Consider the following 17,477-nt stretch of genomic DNA (forward strand, 5'->3'; position numbering starts at 1 on the left):
CCTTGTTGGTAGGTGAAGGTGACTCCATTATTGCCCGAGATTTGTTCTTATCCACTTCTACACCTCTTTGATGCACCAGGAATCCCAAGAACTTGCCCGCTCTTACTCCAAACGCACACTTCTTTGGATTCATCTTCAATTTGTGGATCCTCATCCTTGCTAATGTCTGTCTGAGATCTTCTAGATGCTGTTCTTCTGTCTTGGACTTTACCACTATGTCATCGATGTATACCTCCATGCTCTGGCCAATTAGATAATGAAATATGGCATTCATTGCCCTCTGGTAAGTTGCACCAGCGTTCTTGAGCCCGAATGGCATGACCAGATATTCATATGCCCCTACATGACCGGGACACCTAAAAGCTGTTTTATGTATATCTTCTGGAGCCATCTTTATCTGATTATACCCGGCATTCCCATCCATAAAAGATAGGACTTTATGTTTTGCTACTGCATCTATGGATAAATCGGTCATGGGCATGGGATACTCATCTTTTGGTGTAGCGCCATTAATATTTCTGTAATCCACACAACATCGTATCGCTTTTGTTACAGCTTTTAAAACGGGTACGATGTTGGCCAACCACTCCACATATTTGGCTGGTCTGATAAAGCCAGCTTTCACTAGCTTTTCAATCTCTTCTTTGACCTTTTCTTCTATCTCCTTTGACATCCTCCGTGGTGCTTGCTTGACAGGTTTATATCCTTCCTTGATGGGCATTCTATGTTCCACCAAGGTTGGATCTAAGCCTGGCATCTCGGTATAATGCCAAGCAAAACAGTCTTTGAATTCTTGCAAAAGACAAATAATCTTTGCCCGATCATCAACCCCTAACAAACCACTGATCTGTATTGGTCTCAGATCCTCATCTGTTCCTAAATTAATAACTTCCAGAGGATCCTGGACTTCTGGTGGTGGCTTATCTGGTTCTGTACACAAAAATTTGACCAGCTCCGGGCTCTCGGGCAAGTCGTCTGGCCCATCTAGATCATATATGCACTCGGCCATTTGAATGGCCCTATCCAGTTTTTCCCTGCAAGATTCCTCCCTGCTTTCATGCTGGCTGGTTGAAGTTCCCACCTGCAATTCCTGTCCTTCTCTGTCCAAGAACTCCCTTTCTTGCCTTCTTCCCTTCCCATACACCAACAGTCTTTTAATCAGGGATCTGACTGCCATTACCTGATCTCTCTTCTTTTGTTCAGTCAATGATGGTGCAGGGGATTTGGGAGGATACAAGGTCTATCCCACTCCTCTCTAGTAAGGAGCATTCCTTGTTCCAAAAGCTTTTGGGCCGTCACCTTAGTAGGGCGGCCATTCTCGTCAGCTCCTGAACACTTCAAGATTCCACGTTGGGGTTGTAGAAACTTGCTTCCGCAACATTGGCTGTGGGGAGAAATGGCCGTGATTCGGCCTCTACCATTTCCCAAAAGCCTGGTCATTCCGTGCCCGCTTCATGATAAACAGCCACTTGTTGATGAAGAGTAGAGGGTATGGCCAAGCCTTGGTGGATCCAATCTCTTCCGAGTAAGGCCCCATAAGTGGAAGTGCAGTCCACCACAAAGAATGCCAGCATTATCTTTTTAGATCCCAGATCCACTTCTAGAGGCAATATCCCATGAGTCTTAGTGATAGCGCCTGAGAAGCTAGAAACTGTGAGGTCCGTGGGAATAAGATCCTCCGTGCCTCTTCCCATTTTCTTCATCTGCTTGGCTGGTAACACATTAACAGCTGCTTCTCCATCAATTAGAATTCTTTTGAAGGGCACACCTTCTAGGTGAGCTGTAACGTATATGGGTTTCAGATGATTGGCCAACGAGCTGTTCGGGCGGCTAAACACCATCTCATCTATGTAAATCCTTAAAGGACCGCCTTTGGATGCTTCTGAAGATTCAACCTTGCCCGAGTTTTCTTCTTCAACTACCTCTACATTGACATGTGCCATCATTGGCTCAATTGTCAAGTAATCACCCTCCATAGTAGCGGGTTGATCATGTCTGGCACCAAACGTGGCGGACAACACATATGTCATGTTGATATGGAAATTACTAGGCTCGGGCGGATCTTCTTTATTGCCCCCAATCTGGTCCATAAATTCATCCAACCAGGCCATCGCATCAGCTGGAAGTAATGGTTCTGGTGCCCCTTCCAGTTGCTGTTGGTTCAAGTCCGCATACAGTGTTTGTTTTGGAACTTCACCAAAAAGATCCACCAGTGGCAGAGAAGGTGGTTTCCTTTCAGATGAAATAGTTTCAGCACGGGTAAGACCTGGCTTCCACCCTGGGGTTGGCATCATGATTAGATCTTCTTGAGCTCTCCTCAAGATCCTATACTTCCCAGGGTGTTGGCTCTGCGGCACTTGATTTCCCTCGCCTTCCGTCTTGCTGTTGGCTTTTTCCACCTCTTTCTTACTTCTCCATCGGAGCTGACTACTTCCTCCAGATGCTGTTTTCTCCAACTTTTGATTTTTGGAGGCTTTAGATGTTGTGGGGGTCTTCAAGGAATTCATGTAGGCTTTGTGCTGCCTTTGAACCCTCCTGACCATAGAGGCTCCCATCGATTTGGTAGGCTGTCCGTTCTTCCCGACTACATACCATTTTCGCCCGAGGTGGGCAGGATTTCCTTTTCTACCAGGATTGGTCATGCTATCAATCTTCTTGATTTCCCTCCCCATTTGGCCACATTGAGGATGATCTGCACCACTTCGTATTTTGGCTTCCATGTCTTCCGCTTCATCAGAAACTTCATGGTTTCGAAATACCTCTGACAAAGCTTTGGGTTGGGAATCACCTCCTAGTCGTTGAAAGACGCTTCGGGAAGTGTTCTTTTTTGTTGCCTGCTTAATCTTTTCGCGGGCTTCTCTTCTGACGTCTTCTTCCTTTCTCCTGATCAGTTCATGATCGATGAGGACTCCAGCCGGGGGAATTTCGAGCTCACACTCGCATTGGCACTTACTACACATAACCATCCCCTTGATTATGGCTGCTTTTGGATATCCGGGTGTTTTAATCACCCCTCCTGTAGGTTTTTCAGCCAATCTTTCCTCTTCTGGTTCCCTTGTAATTCTTTCTTTTCCCTTCTCAACCCATGTCATATTGATCATATTTACAGGGGCTTCTGTGAAGGGAACTACAGGTTTGGTCATCACCAACTCTTCTGGCTGGCTGGCTTTACGTCTCTTTCCTTCGAGAGGAACCGAGTCTGTATCATTTATGGAGCTTGTGGAGGCTTTCTCCAATCTTTGTAACATTTGTAATAACGTGGTTTGCACATCTTCTGGCATTTTAACATATATCTTCGGATCAAATGAGGGAAGTCCCACTGGGCGTGCCAAAACTATGTTCGCGTCAGGAATTTCCGTCGGGGATGTTTCCTGGCCGACGAGCACACAGCTCCCCTGGAGGTTGGCGCCGGTTGAGGGCTGCTGTCGGGCTTCTGCTTCGCTGTCGGGCTTTGTCGGGCAAGTCTCGTCGGGCAAAACTCTTCGGGCAAGGCTGAAAGAGAAGAACATGGTTAACTTTGAGAGGTGCCTTTGTAGGGCCTTAGGTGTAGGCCTTGAGGCTCACAATCAAGGTTAACTTTTAGGTGCTCAGGCGTGCCACTGCCATCTTCAGCATGGCAGATGTGAAATGGATGTCGAGTTTTAGTTGTATGTATGTATATATTCGAGAAACCGTGTTAGTTATGACAGGTGCCTTCGTGGGGCCTTAGGTGTAGGCCTTGAGGCTTCCCATAAATAACTAAACCAGTGCCCGAACACATCATATTTGTTCTCATGATTGCCGGAGTTTTCTAACTATTATACCTCTGATTACCCGAGCCTAAGAAGTAGAATGAACCCAAATAGGTGCCTTCGTGAGGCCTTAGGTGTAGGCCTTGAGGCTTCCCATCAGAGTTCATTCTTATACTTAAACTCTCTAGACCGCAGAACGGAATGAATTCAAATGGACGCCTTTGTGGGGCCTTAGGTGTAGGCCTTGAGGCTTTCCATCAGAATCCATTCCATGCTCAAGCGTTCTATGGTAATCATAATATAATAGAAACAAAACTAGAGGGTAGGTCGATTACTTGCGCCCCAAGTAACTTCGGACTTCTCGTTTATCAAGGACTGTCGTGGATGGGTTAAGTCCACATAAAGTTCTTTTTTATGCCTTGAGGCCAAGGACTTTTCACTGATCAGATTTACATGCCCGAGGGCTTAGGACTTGGATCTGATTTGAACACTTAAGATATATTCAAATCGGATTCAAGTATTGAGAAAGCCTTTTAATAGTCATATTGCTAGAAATAACTTGCATATAACTGGATGTATACAACATATTGAAAAGATAAAAACAAAGCAAAGAAGGTCGGGCAAGGTTAAACCTTATCGGGTAAGGCTGCTCGTCTTGTAGGTTCCTATCTTTGTAGTTTTGTCAAGGGTCTGAAGGCTTTAGAGGGATAAAGAGAGATTACAAAAGATGAATCGATACTACAGCAAGGTTGAACAGGGTAGCAGAGCTATTACAAAGGTTTGGAGGGAGAGTTATCCCGCGAGGGATGAAGGCTTGTCCCGAGAGGGATGAAGGCTGACTACAGCTTTGTTTTGAAGGCAAATCTGACTTTGAGCAGAGTTTGTACTTGCATTTGTTTGTTTGTTTGAGTGTCCTTATTCCTGGATTTTCTTTCTTCTTATATAGACAACTCGGCTTGGGCTTCTGTAGCAACAGCTTTGCCCGAATGCGGTTTGAGGGTGATGACTCATCAGCTTTTTTACATGTAATGCCACCATAAAGTGCTTTATGGGCTGTGTAGCTGATCAGTCTACACCACTTGGCCTTTGGGTAGGTAAGCAAGTGGTCTTCATGAGCTGCACTAAGTCAGAAAAGGCCTTTCCCTGCCTTCTGGGCTTTGACTAGGCTCTGGCTATTTTTCCTTTTGGGCCTTCTTTCGGGCCAGCTCCTTCCTTGAGCCCAAAGTTCAAGTTTTGATCCAAACAGTATAGACAGGAAAGAAATTTCAAACACGGCATATATATAGTTATAAGTTTGGATAGCGTATAATGCGAGATCAAATCTTCTGCATCCAAAATATGTGGTCTCTGTGTGACACCAATTATTGTTTGACATATATTAAGTTTATACAATAAAGTTAAGATTTTTTTTAGACACGTATCAATCAATGATTGGAATCAGATAGAGCCTACACCCATTTTAATTGCAAAAGATTTGATCTCATATAACACAATTAGCATAGAAATTAAATTTATAGCTACTCAAGATCTGACTAATTTTAGACACCATATTATTTAAGGCATGAAATAGAACTAATATAGTTTGGAATCTGATTCGGGCCAACTAATTTACTATTAATGTTTGACAAATTGTAAAACTTGCAAAACTCATGCATGAGACGATTCGTTGAACCAACGTGTACAGATATGCAATTATTACAATAATATACTCAGCTTACTCCAACATTACAAAGACCTAAAGTTATTGAAAACAATTCTCAATTTCAACTACTCGTAGATTTAGAGAAGCATAGCAACTCATAAATTAAGTTTTGCACCGCACTACAAGCGCACAACAATCATAATCACTTTTCTCTGGTATCAAAAATTTGAAACATGGATAAAGGTTCGCTCAAGCTGGTTTTCTTCGTTGCTTTATTAGTTGCATCTGCTGGTAAAATACTTTGCTCATATAATTTTTTTTCACTCATTCACCTTTTTATCATATTTCCCTGGTCGACTTTTCTCTGTAAAATTATGCAACTTGCCACATATATTGTATTATGCATGTGATATTTCTAATTAATAATTAAGGAAATATTTGTGGTAGGTGTGCAACTTGGAGTCGAAGCAGTGAATCTTTGGCAACCTGGTCTGTGCACAACACCTAAAGATTGCGATAACCCCGCCAAATGCAAATGCAGCGCAGCTGGTCTCTGTGTTTGTCCCAAGGAAGTGGTGAAAGTAACGTCTGCCGCCCCATCTGCATACTCGGAAGAGCATAAGGAAACCCCGGAATCAAAAGTTTTTAATTCTCACATTATATAAACTATTTGTGTGTTCCTATTAAACCACACAAGTTACAAATGTGAGGACTATTTGAATAAATAATAAATAACACCAACTTATTTATAGTTGCTGAACAGTCTTGAGGGTTCAATGCTAAAAAATGCACTAAGTTCCGTTTTGTAATTGTTCCATCAAGAAAGCAATTCACAATTTTAACTTTAATCCTTCAAGAAGATTGAAATTTAAATTAAACCTGGTGTTAGATTATATATTGATCATAGTCCCTTGATGTGTCCGTAATTCAAAATAATTAATTGCATTTTATTTAATGTCTCTCATTAAATATTTTAATTTATTAATATACAAATTTTAATTTATTTTTTTACCAAAAAAAGTTTTTTTTTTAATTTATTAATTTTATCTAACATTCTTCAAACTTGAAAAACTCAATTAATGTACCTAAATGTTAGTACCGAAATGTATTATATTATTTTAATGTATTTAAATGTTAGTACCGAAATGTATGTATTGAAATATATGTACCAAAATGTATGTACTGAAATATATGCACCGAAATGTATTATATTAAGTTAATGTACCTAAATGTGTGTCTCGAAATGTGTGTACCTAAATGTGTCTACTGAAATGTATGCACCGAAATGTATGTACCGAAATGCATTATATTGAATTCATGTACCTAAATGTTTGTATCGAAATGTATGTACCTAAATGTGTATGCCGAAATGTATTATAATGAATTTAACGTACCTAAATGAAGAAGACAAAATACATCGAAATATATTGTATAACAAAACTTAGTTTATCTAAATGTTTACTATAAAATATATTATGATAAATGAAATGAAAATTATAATTATAATGAAATAAAATTAATACATTAAAATAAGGAAGAAAAAGATAAATTATTAAAAAATCAAAATGTAATTAATAAATGAGGTTATTAACGTACCAAAGGACTAAATTACATTTTGATCTTACTCATGATTTTAGTCTAAAAGTCATCTTTGCCAAGGATTAGAATGAAGTTTTCTATATTATAAAACATCATCGACGAAACATGGTTCAATGTCATCGCTAAGCATGATGTCAGTAGCTACTGAGTACGAGAATACATCATCGACGATCATCTCATTCCTATTCCAAACCTCATCCAATACTGTGTAGTAGACCGAAATCTAGCGGTTTTTGAGAGGCCGACATGTTTCATCTGAAGCATCACCGTAATCTAGAATAACTTCATGCGTTGGAACGGATGAGTGAATGATGGTCGGATTCAAACTAGGGTCACTAGTTGGTGCCATTTTCCTCTTCTGGGGTTGTGAATCCTTTGAACCAAGGGGTTTGCCACGCTTCAGGGTCGGAGCAGATGATTAGCTAGCCGCCAATGTACTTTGCCGCGTGGAGGGTACGGCCTCCCCACCTTCAAGGGCGGTCCAACCTTCCCAGGCGGGTTGTTGACGTACACGGGGTACATTTATCCTTGCAGGTGTGTTTACAGCGGGTATATGTGATCTTGTCACCTTTGTTAGATCATTAAAAGTATCCGCCATGCTTTGAGTAATGCTCTGAAGATCTATAATTTGACGCACCTCAATTTTAGACTGGGCAGTGCGAGGATCTAAATGAGACATAGTGCGAGCATACCACAACAATTCGTGGCATTCTACAGGAACATTAACATGCTTATCTCCCCCTAACGACATGAAGACTATCTCATCAAAGTGACAATCCGCAAAACGTGTGGTAAAGAGATCTCCTATCAAGGGTTCTAAGTACCGAACAATTGATAGTGAATCATAACTGACATAGATTCCCATTTTTCTCTAAGGACCCATTTTGGTACGTAACGGAGACGTTATTGACACATAAATGGCACACCCAAACACCCGTAAATGCGAGACGTCATGCTCGTATCCAGTGACCAACTGTAATGGTGAATATGGTTGGGTAACGGTGGGCCTCAGGTGAACCAACATAGCTGCGGGCAATATTACATAGCCCTAGGCAGATACCGACAGTTTGGTTCGCATAACCAAAGTCTGAGCTATCAATTGAAGACGCTTTATGAAAGCTTCTACCAGGTCGTTTTGGGTGTGAACATGGGGTACATGATGTTCCATATTGATCCCAACTGACATGCAATAATTGTCAAAAGTCTGTGACGTAAACTCTCCAGCATTATCCAGTCGAATCGACTTGATTGGATAATCAGGGTGGTGAGCCCTTAACTTAATGATTTGAGCTAGGAGTTTAGCAAACACGACGTTGTGTGTGGACAACAAGCAAACATGTGACCATCTTGTCGATGCATCAACCAATACTATAAAGTATCTAAATGGTCCGCAGGTTGGTTGGATAGGTCTACAAATGTCTCTTTGAATCCTTTGAAGAAATTTATAGGGGTCGTGAAGAATCTTTGTATATGAGGGTTGAGTATTCAACTTCCATAAAGAACACGTTTTGCATGGTGGGAGTCCAACATAGGGATGTAACTTATGCTTGTGTGAAGATTTAAGGATACGGCACATCATGTCACATCCATGATGACCCAAACAATCATGCCAAAGCAACAAAGTGTCTGGGAACTCAGGCATAGGGCCGGCCACACTATGGGATTCTATGCCGCGAATGGTTATGATGTACAACCCACTCGGCAAGCGTTCCAACTTCTCGTGAATATGCTTCTGGCCATATGCATATGAAGTGATACAAAGAAATTCAGAACCATGATTGTTGATGCACAAAATCAGTGGGGACTTTGGTACAACAGAAAATGTTAATTTTGTGACCTTCGCTAGATTGCTCCGGTCACTAGTGTGGATAAGTATGTAAATGGATAGAGACAGGGAAGCAAACATAAGATGTACGTGGTTCACCCAGATTGGCTACGTCCACGGAGTAGAGGAGTTCTCATTAATTATGAAGGGTTTACACAAGTACATAGGTTCAAGCTCTCATTTAGTGAGTATAAGTGAATGATTTAGTAAAAATGACATTAGGAAATATTGTGAGAGAATGATCTCTATTTATAGAAGAGAGTTTCTAGTTTCATTCTGACATTGACACGTGTTGTGTTGTGATTGGCTTCTGATGTTAACACGTGTCGTGCTATGATTGGCTTCTGATGTCGACATGTGTCGCGCTGTGATTGGCCTCCTGGTTGGAGGGAAACTCTTCTGGGTCCTTGATGGTATAACGTTAACCGGTGCTCAGTAGTTTCGGGATTGGTCAAATATGGTACAAACAGTGCTCCCCTAAGTTCCCGAGTGAAGGAAACTCCTCGGTTGGGGACTTGTAAGATCCAAGCCATTGAGTAATTACGAAACTTCTAAGTACTGAAGTGTGGTATCATTTTCACTTGCCTTATTTGTCTCATATGTAGATGTGGCATCTTCTCTGAAAGTACTTTTCTTCCATCCAGGGGTGGTATCTTTAACCGATGAAGATGCACAAGGTAATGTATCAATTTCACTTGAAGCTTACTTGTAGTTTTAGGCTTGGTCAAGTGCGATACAAACCTTATAGTAGGAGTCCCCCAAGTCGCCGAGCTAGGAGATTTGCCGAAGGAGTTAACAGACAAGGTAAGCAATCAGACTTCCATGCAAGCAACCTGGATCAGAGGTTCGACTTTGGCTTCCGGTTGATTGTTCTCTTTCTCCTTGTGTCGTAAATAGCACCAAGGATAAGGAGAAGAAAATGGAGAAGAGATGATATGAGATACTTTTTCTTTTGAAGAAGTAACTTTCCACAGGCTTATTTTTGAACTGGGTTGGAGGGTTTTCTGATTCCCTTCAGAGTATAAGGCCGACTAAAGAATTTGAAGGTCAAAACAAGTTCATCAAATCTAGAGTACATTCGACCCTGATGATATGGGATACTTTTGCTGTTGACAAAGTAGTGGATGTATCGGCACGTGTTCTGTTACGCTTGTCTCCACATGCTTCCTTGTATCCTTCTTACTTGCCCTATCTGTTCCTCACGCAGATGTGGTATCTTCTCTAGAAGCATAAAATTTTGAAGATGAGTACTCGAGAGCAATGCTAGGTAAGTAATCAGGCAAGGGGTTCTAGGCAATCAGTTCCTGACTGGAAGCTTGATTCCAAGTGTTGACTGATTGCTCTCTTTCTCCTTGTCTTGCAGGTAAGAACAAGGCCAAAGGAAAAGACAGGGAAAAAACATGATATGTGATACTCTTGCTTTTAACCCTGATGATATGAGATACTCTTGCTCTGGTGTGGCTTTTTTGCAGAGGTATTATTGGGAGGGAAAGAAGCTGAGTATTTCGAGAGACTCTGCTGAGAGTGCCCTATTGGATGTGAAGAAAAGTTGAGCATTTTTTTTATTTGCAGGTTTGCCTGGCTGTGGAGGATGGAGGTCGACATATATAGGAGTCTCCCTAACAACAAGTAGTAGTGTTATTCCTTTACCCTTCTTAGTCGTAGCAATGTAGTGGGAGCTGCAAGCTTCACGTGTTTTAACTTTGTTGGAGCACTTTGAAAAAGTGGTATGTGGTATCTGGAAAGCTGATGTTACGTGAGAGTTGTAGACAAGCTTTATCTAAGGAAATCTGGCTCTCAAAGTTCAGAAAGCAATGCCTCTTCGGTTTTCGAACAAGCAATCCTGTCGGGGATCTGGTTCTTGAGATTCGGAGAGCGGTTTCTTTTCGATTTTTTAGAAAGCAATCCTGTTGGAAGTCTGGCTCTTGAGATTCGGAGAGCAGTGCCTCTTTGATTTTTGAGAAAGTAATCATGTTGGGAGTCTGGCTCTCGAGATTCGGAAGGCTGTGCCTCTTCGATTTTTGAGCAAGTAATAATGCTATTCCTTTACCCTTCTTTGTCAAAGCAATGTAGTGGGAGCTGTAAGCTTCACATGTTTTAACTTTGTCAGAGTGCTTTGAAAAAGTGGTTTGTGGTATCTGGAAAACTGATGTTGCGTGTGAAGATTGCAGACAAGCTTTATCCAAGGAAATCTGGCTCTCGAAGTTCGGAGAGCGGTGCCTCTTCAATTTTCGAACAAGCAATCCTGTCGGGGATCTGACTCTCGAGATTCAGAGAACGATGCCTCTTCAATTTTTGAGAAAGCAATCCTGTTGGAAGTATGACTCTTGAGATTCGGAGAGCAGTGTCTTTTCGATTTTTGAGAAAGTATCCTGTTGGGAGTGTTTTCTTGAATGTGAGTAAAGGTTGGGCATTTTTGCCAGTCTGCCTTGCCACGGAGCATGGAGGTTGAAACACATTGAGACTTTCTAGTTATCAAGCAATGATGCTGTTCCTTTACCTTTGTGGGTAATAATAGGGTAGCTGGACCTTCAAAATTTATGTGTCTAAACTTTGTCAGAGATCTTTGACAATGTTATCTGTGGTACCCGAGGAGCTGATGTTGCATGTGGAAAGTGGTGCCTCTTCGAAATCCGAAGAGTGGTGCCTCTTCGGAATCCGGAGAGTGGTGCCTCTTCGATTTTTGAACCAACGGCCCTATTGCCCTTCTTTTATCAGGGCACCAATTGTGTGCAAGGAGTACATTCAGAGAGTTATTGTTTGTAGGAATTTTCCCCTTACTTTAGAGATTTATTGCACCTCATTTCTCCTTCATCATTTCTGAGAATGTCTGGCCCATCTGACCGTCGTTTTGGCTTAAACTTTGGTTAAGAGGCATCCATGCCTTCTCAAGACAACATATGGCGCCCATCTTTCTTATCCCCTACTGGTCCTCTTATCGTTGTGGACTTTATGATGAAGAATGATATGACCGCTGCGGTGGTGGCCAGGAACCTTCTCACTCCCAAAGATAACAGACTACTTTCCAAACGGTCTGATGAGTTGGCTGTTAATGATTCTCTGGCTCTCAGTGTTCAGTGTGCAGGTTCTGTGTCTAACATGGCCCAACACTTATTTGCTCGAACCCGCCAAGTTGAACATTGGAGACTGAAGTGATAAGTCTCAAACAGGAGATCAGAGGGCTCAAGCATGAGAATAAACAGTTACACAGGCTTGCACATGACTATGCTACAAACATGAGCAACCTTTGTAAAGGCTCCCTCTTGTTTGTTTATTTTGATTTATGTATATGTACATATTTGTAACTTATCAGAGATATCAATAAACAAGATTTGCTTCATTTCAACGTATTGTGTTAAATACACCAAGGCCTTCTTCACTAAGTTCTTTGAATTTTTCCTTTTGTTGAAGCTTGTATGTTGAAGCTTTATGAGTAAAGCATGTAGGTTGAGGTAGTGCTCCCTTAATTTCCTGAGTGAGGAAAACTTCTCGTTTGGAGACTTGAAAAATCTAAGTCACTACTTGGTCGTGAGACTTCCGAGTATCAAGGTGCAGTAGCATATGGTAGGAGTCCCCCAAGTCTCCGGTCGAGGGAGTTGACGAATGAGGCATTTCCTTTCTAAGTGGTAGCCCAAAACTCATTCTTCATATATATTTGTTATGAAAGTTGTTAGGCCCAAAGAAAAAGAGGCCTAGGCAATTTTTTTTTTCGAATTTTTGAATTTTTGAATTTTTGAATTTTCGAATTTCTGAAAAAAAAAATATATATATTTTAAAGCTTTGTAGGTGAAGCTTTGGTGTTGAAGCATTGTAGGTGAAGCTTTGAGGTTGAAGCTTTGTTGGGCACCATGAATTGATTTTGCTTCACACTATTTAGAATGAATTGATTTTGCTTCACACTATCTTGATCAAGATAGTGTGAAGCTTTTGTGTTGAAGCTTTGTAGGTGAAGCTTTTGTGGGTGAAGCTTTTGTGGGTGAAGCTTTTATGGGTGAAGCTTTGGTGGGTCAAACTTTTGTAGGTGAAGCTTTTGTGGGTGAAGCTTTTGTAGGTGAAGCTTTTGTGGGTCAAGCTTTTGTGGATCAAGCTTTTGTAGGTGAAGCTTTTATGGGTGAAGTTTTTGTAGGTCAAGCTTTTGTGGGTGAAGCTTTTATGGGTGAAGCTTTTTTGGGTCAAGCTTTTGTGGGCCAAGCTTTTGTGGGTGAAGCTTTTGTGTTGAAGCTTTTGTGGGTGAAACTTTTGTGTTGAAGCTTTTGTAGGTGAAGCTTTGGAGTTGAAGCTTTGTAGATGAAGCTTTGGAGTTGAAGCTTTGGAGTTGAAGCTTTTGTTGGGTACCATGAATTGATTTTGCTTCACACTATCTTGATCAAGATAGTGTGAAGCTTTTGAGAATTTGTAGTTGTCCTCCATTGATGAAACTTTGTTGAATTTTTTTTATTTTTTATTTTTTTGGGAAACTAGAAATTTGAAAATGTGGGAGAGACAACATATACAAATTGTGCTTCCACACTGTTGAGCAAGAGATTGTGATGCAAGCCACACCTTGTAGTAGTCGAAGGTTTGGATGAACCATATAAATTGAATTTGCTTCGAAGGTCTGAGAATTGTAGTTGCCCTCCATTGATGAAGCTTTTGTTGGCACCATAAATTGATTTTGCTTCACACAGTCTTGATCAAGAGTGTGTGAAACTTTTAAGAATTGTGGTTGCCCTCCATTGATGAAGTTCTTATTGGCATCATAAATTGGTTTTGCTTCACACTGTCTTGATACCTTGATCGGGTTTTATATTATTTGGATGGAATGTGGGTTAGGTGAGCCTTCCTTTCATCAATGGCGCTACTGCTATAAGATGTGCCCAGTGAAAGCATGCACTGGGTATGCCGAGTGTGCATGTCGGAGTGAGAGAGAGCGTATTGTCTTTGGTAAGAAAAAGGCGTACTACACTTGGAAAAACCATTGGTGCTTTCTTTATAATGATTGGGAGTATGCTAAAGGTGTCACGCCTGAGCGACATGTTTCTACTCATTTCCAGACTATAGGTTGTAATGTATCCATTGTTTGCATTATTTGCTATTTGTTGTGATTTTCTTTTGCTTCTAACATTTTTTCTTCGTGCAGTGACGCGAGGGACCATCAAGCTGTCTGGACGGGAGCTAGCTGACATAGAGAATGTGTTGAGGGTGCCCAAAGAGGATAGACATTTGGGCAAGCTACCACCCTTATTTCAAAAGTACGGTTTCCAGCCCTTAGTGTTGGAGTGCCAGAGACGAGCAAGTAAGTTGTGTCTTTCATTTCGCCCCCTCTTTCTTTTACAAAGTTGCATTCCTTACTTTGATTTTTCTTGTTCAGTGGAGAAAGTGGGCAAGAAAAGGGAGACTAATGCCAAGAAAGGGAAAGCATCCATGTTAGTTCCCGTAGATGACATTTTATTTCACAAAGGAGCTTGTAAGCACCGGGTGAGGCCAACCCTTAAACTTAAGTCGCAAGAGGAGGTCCTCAAGATTGCTGTCTCAAAGAAGGCTGAAGCTGAGGCTATCGGGTGTGCTGCTACCATAGTTGCAAGGAAGGAGAGACGACTGTTGCCTCATCTTCCTACCATCAATCATGGAGTCTATTGACCAAGAAGGTGGCCCTAGCTGTAGCCGTAAAAGAAAGTACAAGGAAGAGGTTGTCAGCATTCATTGGAAGGACTTGAAGGTTGCCATGCAGCCAAGTAGTTTTAGGTATGTCAATAATTGCCTGGCAGGACGTCGATCCACTGTTGATGAGCTTGGCGAGCCGCTAGATGAGAACGAATCAGATCGTGACCGGATGATGAGGCTATCTTCTTATGTAAGTGTTACTTTGTCATTTCTTTGCTTTCTCCCATTTTTTTCCTGGTAATGACGATTATCTTGTCATGTAGGTCATGACCGAGTACGATGACAGATTACGAGAAGTCGAACGGTACAAAGCAAAGTTTAAAGAGAATAAGCAGCTTGTGAATGACGTTAGAAAAACGAGCAAAGCTTTGGCTGATGCCATCCACCTTAAGGATGAAAACTTTAAGAGTTTGAAGAGGCGGAATGGTGAGAACGTGAGGCTCAAGAAACTATTGGAAGCGACTAAGGAACAGTTGGAGACAACCATCCTTGAGGTTTCCAAGGTTAAAGGGGAGTTGGATAGTGCCTTGGTTGAGGTTTTTGGGCTGAAGATGAGTATCCCAACTGAGAGGGATGCTGCTGTGCAGGAGACAACCATCCTTGAGGTTTCCAAGGTTAAAGGGGAGTTGGATAGTGCCTTGGTTGAGGTTTCTGGGTTGAAGATGAGTATCCCAACTGAGAGGGATGCTGCTATGCAGGAGTTCTTAGGTTCCCGGGCCTTTCACGATGCTTTTAGACCTCACTGCATCCGAGCGGCTAATTTTGAGAAAAGGAAAAGGATGGCCGTCTTTGAGCGTTATGACAATGGAAGCATTATTTGAAAGTACAGTGATGAGATGGATGAGTACCAACAAAAGGGTGAAGCATTTGTCCTCGCAGTTGATCCTAATAGTGATGATGACTCTGATAATGAGGCTAGTATCAGTGAGCAGTCTCAGGAGAGTGAGGATGGTCCTGGAGATGCTGATGAAGGTGGTGATGATGATGGGGTTGAAACGCAGAGTGATATTGTCAGGGGTTTGACCTCAGATGAGGATGACTCGTAGTGCCCTCTTTTTCTGCATGCACTCTGGATGTACGAGTTTGTTGTTTGTGTGGCATGTGCCATGTACTCTGGATCTACTAGTTTGTTGTTTGTGTGGCTTGTGCCATGTACTCTGGATGTACTAGTTTGTTGTTTGTGTGGCATGTGCCATGTACTCTGGATGTACTAGTTTGTTGTTTGTGTGGCTTGTGCTATGTACTCTGGATGTACTAGTTTGTTGTTTGTGTGGCATGTGCCATGTACTCTGGATGTACTAGTTTGTTGTTAATTACCAAGTATTTGCACTATCATTGATGAATGCCTGGCTATGTTTGAGTAAATCCTTTGTTTAGATATAAGCCATAACTTGGATATACTAGTTCTATCCAGTATTGTTTGTTTATTTGTATAGTCTTGTTGATATATACTTAGACTTGATTTCCTGTTGGAAGCATTTATGTTGAAGCTTTGAACCCGAGTGTTTCATTGCTAGGAATGTAAGAGGATTATGACCGAGTTGTCTAAATCACCTCTTTATTGAATTCATGCCAAATAGTCTTCGTTACATAGGATGCCGAACGGCTGAAGCTTAACATTTGTACAATGTGAATTTACTTGTAATAGTACTTTAAGTGATCAGCGTTCCATGGATGGCCAATGGTCTTGCCATCGGAGCTTCTAAGCTTGTATGAGCTAGGGTGACTAATGCCAACAACTTCAAACGGTCCATCCCAGTTTGGACTAAGTTTTCCTTCACTCGGGACTCTATCGCAGAGTAATCTTTTCTTCAATACCCAGTCCCCCACTTTAAAAGAACGAGGTTTGACCCTGGAGTCATAGTAGTTGGAGATGCGCTGCTTGTAGGCGACATTTCTCAAATGAGCCTGGTTTCTGTGTTCCTCGACTAGATCTAAGTTAAGGGTAAGTTATTTATCATTTTCACTTTGCACGTAATTCTAGGCTCGGAACGTTGCTTGCTCAAGCTCAACTGTGACAACTGCCTCTGTACCAAAGACAAGTGAGAATGGGGTTTCTTCTGTTGATGTCCGATACGAAGTGCAGTATGACTAAAGAACTTGGTGTACAAATTATGGCCAACAACATTTAGCCTTGTCCAAGCTGGTTTTCAAAGTTCGCTTGATTATTTTGTTGATGGCTTTAACTTGTCCATTAAACTGGGGATGAGCTAGGGAGGTAAAACATAAGTTGATGTTGAACTTAAAGCAGAACATCCTGAACTTATTGTTGTCGAACTGTCAGTGACTATTGCATTGGGAATGCCGAATCTGTAAATGATGTTCTTCCATACGAAGTCTTCTATTTTTGCCTTAGTAATGGTTGCCAAGGGTTCTACTTCAGCCCACTTTGTGAAGTAGTCAACTGCAACGATTGCATAGCGGACCTTGCCCTTCCCTGCAGGCATTGGGCTGATCAAATCAAGTCCCCATTAGGCGAAGGGCCAATGGCTGATCATGGGAGTGAGCGGCTCGGGAGGAGAGTGAGGAATAGTTGCGCGGCTTTGACACTTATCACATGAGCGGGATATTCTGATGGCATTTTGGTGGATTGTTGGCCAGTAATATCCTTGGCGAAAAACCTTGTGTGCTAAGGATCGAGATCTAGCATGATCTCCACAGATTCCTTCATGTATTTCCCGAAGGACAGTTTCCACCTCTACGGGTGTAAGGCATCTTAGGTATGGTAAGTTAAAACCCCATTTGTAGAGTTGGTCATTAATGATCAAGTAACGGGTAGCCTTGTATCTAATTTGCTTAGCTTGGACTTTGTCATTTGGAAGGGTGCCATGAGCAAGGAATCTATAAATCAAGGTAATCCAACTATCCCCCTGTTGTAAGTTGCATACTTCCGCAGCCATGGTACTTAGTGCTGCCAACAATTCGACTTGAATTTTTCTCCCAATCTTGTCTTCCACCGCTGAGGCGAGGCGAGCCAAAGCATCTGCATGACTGTTTGCCGCTTGAGGAATTTGGGTGATCTGGTAGTGGAAGTGCT

General features: G+C 41.7%; 1 long non-coding RNA gene across 1 annotated transcript; it reads left to right on the plus strand.

Annotated features, from left to right (window-relative positions):
* Nucleotides 1–5,542: 5,542 nt before the first annotated feature.
* On the plus strand, nucleotides 5,543–6,118 carry LOC139192782 (uncharacterized). The gene is made up of 2 exons (XR_011577117.1): nucleotides 5,543–5,664; nucleotides 5,821–6,118. It is a non-coding gene; the product is annotated as an uncharacterized lncRNA (long non-coding RNA).
* The last annotated feature ends 11,359 nt before the right edge of the window (nucleotides 6,119–17,477 follow it).

The sequence above is a fragment of the Malus domestica genome, chromosome 16, assembly GCF_042453785.1.
Source record: "Malus domestica chromosome 16, GDT2T_hap1".
Classification (NCBI taxonomy): domain Eukaryota; kingdom Viridiplantae; phylum Streptophyta; class Magnoliopsida; order Rosales; family Rosaceae; genus Malus; species Malus domestica.